At 39.4% G+C, this 10,553-nt stretch overlaps 1 pseudogene; it reads left to right on the forward strand.

The window, feature by feature from the left end:
- Positions 256-2,694, forward strand: Gm6368 (predicted gene 6368; annotated as a pseudogene).
- Positions 2,695-10,553: the final 7,859 nt, after the last annotated feature.

Below are 10,553 nucleotides of genomic sequence, written 5' to 3' on the forward strand. Positions count from 1 at the left end.
CATATATAATAATTATTATTATTACTATCCAAGACCAATAAATCTCATTCCTGCCTCTTTCATGTTTTCTATATTTACAGTTGTTTAGAGAATGAGCATATATATATACTTGTTTGTTTTGACTTACTGTTTTTTCCCTCAGAGAAAGAAAAAAACATGAAGTTGGATAGAGAGGGATGTGGGAAGGATCTTGGAGCAGTTGTGGGAAAGGAAAGCATGTGATCAAAATATAATGTATGAAAAAAGCCATCTCTTGAGTCACCCCCATGCAGCCTAGGCTTGCTGTGAGAGTTGGACGTGGTCTGGGCCCACCACCCTGCTCTGTACTACTACTTGGTTTTCCCGTCAAGATGCCTGAGGAAGTGCACCATGGAAAGAGGTGGAGATCTTTGCCTTTCAGGCAGAAATTGCCCAGCTCATGTCCCTCATCATCAATACTTTCTATTGAAACAAGGAGATTTTCCTCCGAGAGTTGATCTCTAATGCTTCAGATGCCCTGGACAAGATATAGTATAAGAGCCTGATGGACTCTTCCAAGTTGGACAGCAGGAAAGAGCTGAAAATTCACATCATCCCCAACCCTTAGGAGCACACGCTGACTTTGGTGGACACCAGCATTGGCATGACCTCATTAATAACTTGGGAACCATTGCTAAGTCTGGCACGAAGGCATTCATGGAAGCTCTCCAGGCTGGTGCAGACATCTCCATGATTGGACAGTTTGGTGTAGGATTCTACTCGGCCTATCTAGTGGCAGAGAAAGTGGTTGTGATCACACAGAACAACGATGATGAACAGTATGCCTGGGAGTCGTCTGCTGGTGGACCCTTCACCGTCCATGCAGACCATCGTGAGCCCATTGGCTCAAAGTGATCCTTCACCTCAAAGAAGATCAGACAGTACTTAGAGGAGAGGAGGGTCAAGGAAGTGGTGAAGAAACATTCGCAGTTCATAGGCTATCCAATCACCCTCTATTTGGAGAAGGAGAGGGAGAAGGAGATCAGTGATGATAAGGCAGAGGAAGAGAAAGGTGAAAAAGAGGAGGAAGATAAGCAGGATGAGGAGAAGCCTAAGATTGAATATGTGGGATCTGATGAGGAAGATGACAGTGGCAAAGACAAGAAAAAGAAAACAAAGAAGATCAAGGAGAAGTACATTGACCAGGAGGAGCTGAACAAGAGAGCCTATTTGGACCAGAAATCCAGATGACATCACTCAAGAGGAGTATGGTGAATTCTATAAGAGCCTCAACAATGATTGGAAGGACCAGTTGGCACTCAAACACTTCTCTGTAGAAGGTCAATTGGAATTCAGGGCATTGCTCTTCATTCCCCAGCTAGCGCCCTTTGACATTTTTGAGAAGAAGAACAACAACAACATCACATTGTATGTCCGCTGTGTGTTCATCATAGACAGCTGTAATGAGCTGATATCTGAGTCCCTCAACTTTATCTGTGGTGTGGTTGTCTCTGAGGACCTGTGTCTGAACATCTCCAGAGAATTGCTCCAGCAGAACAAGATCCTGAAAGTCACCCACAAAAATACTATGAAGAAGTGCCTTGAGCTCTTCTCTGAATTGGCTGAAGACAAAGAGAACTACAAGAAGTTCTATGAGGCTTTCTCCAAGAATTTAAAGCTTGGAATTCATGAAGATTCCACTAACTGTCACTGCCTCTCTGAGCTCCTTCTCTATCACACCTCTCAGTCTGGAGATGATATGACTTTCCTGTCAGAGTATGTGTCTTGCATGAAGGAGACCAAGAAGTCCATCTACTATATCACTGGAGAGAGCAAAGAGCAAGTGGCCAACACTGCCTTTGTGGAGCGTGTGAGGAAGTAGGGCTTTGAGGTGGTGTAAATGACTAAGCCTAGTGATGAGGACTGTGTGCAGCAGCTCAAGGAGTTTGATGGGAAGAGTCTGGTCTCGGTGACTAAGGAGGGCCGGGAGCTACCAGAGCATGAGGAAGAGAAGAAGAAAATAGAGGAGAGCAAGGTAAAGTTTGAGAATCTCTGCAAGCTCCTGAAAGAGCTCTTGGAGAAGAAGGTTGAAAAAGTGACAATCTCCAATAGGCTTGTATCTTCACCCTGCTGCATTGTGACAAGCACCTATAGCTGGACAGTCAACATGGAGCAGATCATGAAGGCCCTGGCACTGTGAAACAACTCTACGATGGGCTACATGATGGCCAAAAAACACCTGGTGTTAAACCCTGACTACCCCATCGTGGAAACCCTGCAGCAGAAGGCTGAGGCAGACAAAAACGACAAAGCTGCCAAGAACCTGGTGGTGCTGCTGTTTGAAACTGCTCTGCTCTCTTCTGGTTTCTCACTTGAGGATCCCCAAACCCACTCCAACTGCATCTACCACATGATTAAACTAGGCCTGGGCATCGATGAAGATGAGGTCACTGCAGAGGAGCCCAGTGCTGCTGTTCCTGATGAGATCCCCCCACTGGAAGGTGATGAGAATGCCTCGAGCATGGAAGAAGTGGATTAGAGACTCCTGGAGGCCCTGCCCTCTGTATAGTACCCCTGTGGCTCCCCCAGCAGCCCTGACTGGCCTAACCCACCTGGCTCTCTGCTCATGTCTACAAGAACCTTTTATCCTGTCCTGTGCCTTAAGGCAAGAAGATCTCCTCCCACAGAATAGCAGGGTTGGATGTTGTGTATTGTGTTTTTTGTTTGCTTTATTTTGTTCTGAAATTAAAAGTATGCAAAATAAATTAAAAAAAAGAAAAACAAGCCATTTAATAAAACTACAGCTAATACCACCGCTAATGGTAAAGGTAATCATTTTTCCCTAACACAAGGAAAAATAAATGAAAATTTGATATCATCATTAGAAAACATAGACAAGAAAGTCTGATCAGTGCAATGGAATAAGAATAAAATTATAAAAGCTATCCAGACCAACATAATTTTCTTTTGGTTCACAGATTCCATGACATCAGACAGAAAAGCTACTGGCCCATAAATGAGTTCATCTAGGGTGGAAAATATAAGGGACATACTTTAAACTTGTCTATATGTTGTCCGTCATATATAGTAACAAAATGGAAAACTACATTTAACAATAAAATATTAAGTACTTTCTTTGTGACAAAGCTGATAAAATAATCATCAGACTTCATGCATGAATCTAAAGTATTTCTGAAAGTAATTATTTTAAATAAATCAAGAATTATGCTTTGTTCAGAAGATCAGAAATCTGGACATGGAGATGTCATTCTTTCCCTAATTGATGTTGATTACCATCTACCGCAAAAAAACAAAACAAAACAAAACAAAACAAAAACAACAACAACAACAACAAAAAACAAAAAACAAAAAAAAGCCCAAAAAACAAAAAACCCTTCTGTAATGAGGGTTGAGTGAGTCCCTGATATATGGATACTGCAATATATAATTAGGAGTAATTTTATTGCTATGTTCTTTTAGGTATTATTATTATTATTTATTAGGTATTTTCTTCATTTACATTTCCAATGCTATCCCAAAAGTCCCCCATACCCTCCCTCCCGCCACTCCCCTACCCACCCACTCCCACTTCTTGGCCCTGGCGTTCCCCTGTACTGAGGTATATAAAGTTTGCAAGACCAATGGGCCTCTCTTTCCAATGATGGCCAACTAGGCCATCTTCTGATACTTATGCAGCTAGAAGCAGGAGCTCTGAGAGGTACTGGTTAGTTCATATTGTTGTTCCACCTATAGGGTTGCAGATCCCTTTAGCTTCTTGGATATTTTCTCTAGCTCCTCCATTGGGGGCCCTGTGATCCATCCAATAGCTGACTGTGAGCATCCACTTCTGTGTTTGCTAGGCCCTGGCATAGTCTCACAAGAGACAGCTATAACTGGGTCTTTTCAGCAAAATCTTGCTAGTGTATGCAATGGTGTCAGCATTTGGAGGCTGATTATGGGATGGATCCCCGTTTAGTTTTTCTTATAAGTCCATGATCTATCTAGTCTCAGGTTGATGGCCTCCTTAGTAGTGTCATGTATGGGTTTCATCTCATAGATGAGACTTGAAATTTAACTTTAAAACATGGTTGATTACTCCCATAACATTGATACCACTATTTTACCAATATGTCTTGCTATTGTAAGTCACAGAGTTTTTAATCTGGGTGGCATTGACAATTACTTTTTTCTTCCTGCACTGTGCAGACTACCATCCAGCACTATGAATGCTATCTAGTAAGTGTGAAGCCTCCAGTTAGGTACCAGCTCAAATTCTCCATGTTTGATAACATAGGTAAATGTTGACTTCAGCAATACGGCCTGTAGAAAGCAACCAACAATCCTTGCAAAAGCTTGTGGGTTTTTTTTTTTGGGGGGGGACAGTATATCAGACCACTTTATCCAATGACTCAAGCCATTCCTGGCACTAGGGGTTTTACTTTGTGGCATAAGATATCTAGATGGGGATTGTCTACCCCATTATAGGATGACTCTAAATTAATTTTATATGTATATATCTTTTAGGAAGCTTTTATGCTCATATGTTTCCATATGATTTTCAAGAGGTCATTAATATTAGTTATCTCTCCTCATAGTTTCTCCTTTATCTTGATTTCTCATCTGCCTCCCCACTTAATCTTCTGATTCAAGTTTTCTCCCTATTTCTCAACAAAACTATATTCTATTGCTCCTTTCTTGGGATATTCTCTCCTACCCACTGGTACCTTATTAAATACCTAACATAACATCTGTGATTATTCAGATAATAGCACACATATAAAACACTTAAAAGCTAACATTCACATGTAAGAGAAAACATGCACTAATTGTCTTTCGGTATCTAGGTTACCTTATTTATTATTATTGTTTCTGGGTGTACCCCTTTACATGAAAATTTCCTAATTTCATTTTTAGCATTTGAATAATAGTCCATTATAAATGTAGCATGCTGTCATTATACATCGAGGATATTTCCAGTTCAAGCTCTTACAAACTGAGCAGCAATAAATATGAATGGGAAGTAGCTCTGTAATAAGTGGTAGAATCCTTTAGGTATGTGCCCATGAGTTACATAATTGCATTGTAATAAATCTATTTTCAGCTTTTATTCTTGTATGATGATTTCCATTGTGGTTCTAATTGTATACACCATCACTAGCAAGGAATAACTGTCCTCTTTCTCCCCATCCTTGCTAGAACCTGATGTCATTTACTAATCTTGACCATTCTAACTGGAGTAATATGAAATCTCAAAGAAGTTTTACTTTGTATTTCCTTGACAACTAAGGATGTTGAACATTCTTTTTAAAAATCTTTTATTTGTTTATTTACACTCCAGATTTTATTCCCCTCCTGATCCACCCTCTGATTATTCCATATCCCATACATTCTCCCTTCACCCTGTCTCCACATGGATGTCCCCACCACTCACCACCCACCCCACTGGACCTCTAAACCCCCTGGGGCCTCTAATCTCTTGAGGGTTAATTCCATTTTTAATTGAGTTTATTTGATTTCTTGATTTTCAGGTTGTGTTTTTATTTTGTTATTTTTTTCTTTATACAGTTAAAATTCTCACCCTCTGTCAGATATATAATTGGTAATGTTTTCCCTATTCTGTAAGCTGATGCTTTGCTGAAATGATGGTGTTCTTTGCTATACAGAACTTTCTGGATACACGAGTTCTCACTTATTAATTGTTGTTCTTAATGCCTGCACAATTGGATCCTGTTCAGTAAGTTCTTTCCTGTACTGATGAGTTCAAACCTATTCTTGACATTCTCCTCTGTCAGATTCAGGGTATCTGGTCTTATGTTAAGGTCCTTGGTTTATTTAGAGTTCAGTTTTTCTCAGGATGGTAGATATGGATCTATTTTCATTCTTCTATGTGCAACTATACAATCTGATCATTCAGCAACAAACAGAACCATTTGTTAAAGATACTACCTGTTCTCCAATATATATGTTGTGCTGATATGGGCACTTCAGACTAGAATGGAGCAGAGAAGAAGGAAGTCACAGGTAGTCTACCTGGTTCCCAGCCAATTATGGTAGGAATTGTGGTATCCTAGTAGAGAGCTGTTCTACAGTTTCACAGAGAGTCACAAAGGCATGTTGACTGTCTAGAAGGTATAGCTGAAAGTCTAGGGGACCTTGGGTTAGTGCCATAAGGTTGAGTCCCATAGGGATGAAGGTGGACTAGGAAGAGGTACCTTAGATATAGGTTTTTTTTTAAGATTTGTTTTTTTTTATTTTATGTATATGAGTGCACACTGTAGCTGTACGGATGGTTATAAGCCTTCATCTGGTTGTTGGGAATTGAATTTAGGACCTCTGCTTGCTCAGGTCAACCCCGCTCGCTCAGTCCCAAAGATTTATTATTATAAATAAGTACACTGTAGGTGTCTTCAGACACACCAGAAGTGGGTGTCAGATCTCATTACAGGTGGTTGTGAGCCACCATGTGGTTTCTGGGATTTGAACTCAGGACCTTTGGAAGAGCAGTGCTCTTACCCGCTGAGCCAACTTACCAGCCCAGCTAAAGGTTTTAAAACAAGTTCTTCAGAAATTTTCAGAATATGATAAATCTCTTAAGAATTTTAACTATGAATGTGTGTTATGCTTTGTCAAATTCTCCTTCCCTGTCTTTTGATTTTCATGTGACATTTTGGTCCTATATTCTACTATCGTGTTGTGTTGCATTGACTTTGTTATATTGTACCAACTTTATGTTGCTATATAAATCCCCCTTATCATAGTATATAGGAACACTCATGTGACAATGGATTTGTTTTGCAGATTTTTTTTTCTGTGTTGGTGTTTTTTTCTGAATGAGTGTCTGTATGAAGGTGTTGGATTTCCCTGTTTTGATGGTATTTTGATGAAGATGTTACTGTGTGACAAAACTTTTCCTGGGGAGATGCAACACACATTTATTCATTTCAAATATCAAAACCAAGACAGACCAAAATTCAGATACTACCAAAAATCTAACTTGGTGAACCAATGAGTTTTATAGGGGTTACTTACAGGAGCAGACATGACTACAAGACAGCTACATCACCAACGCCTACCGCAATATGTATGACAACTCACAAAGCTAGGAACTTGGAGCACACTCCACAGTCTGTAGGCAGCTTAACAGGTTGCCAATTGGGCCTTCCAGGAGAATCAATTGGTTTATACCTGTTCTAAGAATGCTAGCTGCATTCTGCTTCTTCTAGGATGCTGGCTTGGTCTTAGAGTTTTCTTTGCAGGTCAACATCCCTGAGCCTTCTTGGCAGGCTCAGTCTTCTGAGAGTCTTCTGTGAAGCTTGGGTTTGCTCACTCTGGCAGGGGAGGGCTTAGTGAATCTGGTCAGTTTTAGGGATTTCCTGAAGCTCATTTGAAGTATTTATCTTCCTGTTTAAAGAGCTTCCCTACAGGATGGATTGTTTCAATCTCCGAGGAGCCTATTACATAACAGATGTTTACACCCATATTTATAAAGAATATTGATTTCTATTTTCCTTGTCATGTCTTTGACAGATTCATGTATCAGCATTGCAGTGAACCTATAAAATGAATAGAAGTGGGTTCCTATCTCTAGATGTGTAAAAAAATTGTAAAGAATTGGCATTCATTTTTTGAATATATAATACTATTTACTAGTGAAGATATACCAAGTTTGTAGTTTTCACTGGAAATATTTAAAATTATAAATCTAAAAAAATATTATATTTACAGTGTGTGTATGTCTTTGTCTATAGTGTGTGCTTACACACACACACACACACACACATGTATATATATATATATATATATACCATCTCAAGCACCTGGAAGTGAGAGGACAGCTTGTTGGAGTTGGTTCCAGGTCTTCTGAACAAAAAATAAACAGAGAAACATTGGAATTTAATGACATCATAAACCAAATGGACCTAACAGATATATAGAACATTCCATCCAAACACTAAAGAATACACATTCTTTTCCAAAGCTGTTCACATATAAGGGCACAAGGCAAGTCTCAACAAATGTAGAAAAGCCAAAATAACATTCTGCATCCTATCAGAACACAATAGAGGCCAATGTAGCTAAACGTAGACAGCAAAGAAGATATAAGTCTGTATTATTTTTCTTAAGAGTCTATATAATTTTAATACAGTCTGAAGAAGAGTTCACAGTGTTAGGGAACTGTATTCCTTTCCCTATGCTTCAAAGATACCTGTATGCCTTAGCTAATAGCTTCTTCTATCCCACTTTCAATGCAGCAGTGACCAATCAAGTAATTCTCATGTCACACTATTCTTCAGGCTATCCCCCTAATTATGTCTCACACAATAGACCAGAATAGTCTTCCCCCTTCCATAAATTGTTGCTATTTATCTTCAGTTCTTGCTCCATTGCTACCAAGCCAATGCTTCATATCATTTATCTGGTGCCAACTGGTTTTATTGTGATTATCCATTCCATTCTGAATTTAGCTGTATAGAATTACTGCTACCACCACAAGATAAGGGCAAAGTTGTTTGGTTTGGTTTGGTTGGACACTGTAGTTGAGGGCTGAGTCCTACAAAAACTACTCCCAGTTTAAACGCTAGGCATCAATGGAAGTAAAACAAAGTTATGCTTCTTTCTGGTCAGCTACAAAGTCAAGGTATCAAGTAATCCTTTTAAGGTTTAATGCTTCATTATGTGCTATGCTGATACTTAACAATTTATTAGGAATGACACAAATGAACAACCATGTGAAGAGATAGATAAGGCAAGGTCTTGGTGATGGGAATGGTACAAAGTCTCCAACACTATCTTTGTGAAATCCAGACATTTCACCTTTGCAACACATTAATATGTCCAATACCAAGCTTCATTACACAGGCATGGTTGGTTAAATCTTTGGCCACACAATTATATTCAGTCTATAGCCTCTACAACTTCTATGAAAGGTTTCCTTTTAGCTCTAATCTTCTAATTATATTGCTAGATTTTTTGGCAACCACCCTTTATCCTTAAACTTTGACTCTTTAATTAGCATAGCAAAGACAGTCCTATAACTCAGGGAATTCCAAGCCCAAATGAATTATTTATTATACCATACTCTCTATGCCAGCAATACTGGAAGATTTCATTTTCTCTGATGGCCTTTAAAATAGCATCACATAAGAAACTGAATCACTTCCTGACGTGGTGAAGCCAGGCAGGGGAAATGCTTGTCTACATTTATTCTTTGATTTTCCTTAGACTGTATTTTTAGAAAAAAAAATGAGAGAGGACAAGAAACAGAGGAGGAAGATGAAAAAGAAGATGAGAATGATGAAGGAGAAAAAGGATGGGAATTCATTGGAAGGGAGGAAATTTTTAACATAGGACAAAAAAGGAATAAATGAGGAAATCACTTTAACATGATCTGAGAGACCATGGAACCATCATGGAGAATGGATTATGGCTAGAAGGATAAAAGGATAGATATGAGGCAAATAAAGCAAAGTAAGAGTTAGGTTTCAGGCAGAGATCTCATCTTAAGCAGTGTGATGGTTTGAATATGCTTGGTCCAGGGAGTAGCACTATTAAGAGGTGTGGCCTTGTTAGAGTAGGTTTGGCCTTCTTGAAGTACTTGTCACTGTGGGTATGGGTTTTAATACCCTCATCCTAGCTGCCTGGAAGCCAGTCTCATCCTTGCGGCCTTCAGATGAAGATGTAGAATTGTCAGCTCCTCCTGCATCATGGCTGCCTGGATGCTACCATGTTCCCACCTTGATAATGGACTGAAACTGAACCTGTAAGCCAGCCGCAATTAAATGTTGTTCCTTAGCCGAGCGTGGTGGCACATACCTTTAATCCCAGCACTCGGGAGGCAGAGGCAGGCAGATTTCTGAGTTCGAGGCCAGCCTGGTCTACAAAGTGAGTTCCAGGACAGCCAGGGCTATACAGAGAAACCCTGTCTCGAAAAACAAAAAAACAACAACAACAAAAAAATGTTCCTTTAAGAGGTGCCTTGGTCATGTCTGTTTACAGCAATATAACCCTAACTAAGACAAGCAGTAATGTGGTTAAATAGAACAGCAAGCCTCCTTGGTGTCAACTGCTTTCTTTCTTATTATACCTTCTTTCTGGTCCTTTTTTCTTTTTTGTGGCTTTGATCTTCTTACCACACAGTTGTATTAAAAAAAAAAAGTGCTTCATAGTCTTTCAGAGAACTCCTTAATTTCAAGCCTTGAACTTCTGTCTTACCTTCCTCCAGGTCAGTGCATATAGTTAAGCAACATATTCCTTGAGTATTTGCATATAGTTCTCCAGCTCAGATATTCAGTCACTTCTCAGAGTCAATTGTTATGTGTCAAGTCCCTCTTTAAAACAATCCCTCCTCATTGAATCTCCATCCGTTCTTGTTACTATCTAACTTAAATTCTTTCTTCCGGTCAAGTAATGTTATTTCCGGAGTTAACAAATATGACTTGTTCACACTTGTCCCCAAATGATTCCACGTGCCAAGAGTCTCTTTTCTTCCCTTTCTACGCCTCTTTGAACATATCTCTGATGATAAATTAAACACATAAATAATGTTTAATTGTGCCATAAATAGTTCCCATAATAGTGACATTAAACAGTGCCCA

Source organism: Mus musculus, chromosome X (genome assembly GCF_000001635.26).
Source record: "Mus musculus strain C57BL/6J chromosome X, GRCm38.p6 C57BL/6J".
Classification (NCBI taxonomy): domain Eukaryota; kingdom Metazoa; phylum Chordata; class Mammalia; order Rodentia; family Muridae; genus Mus; species Mus musculus.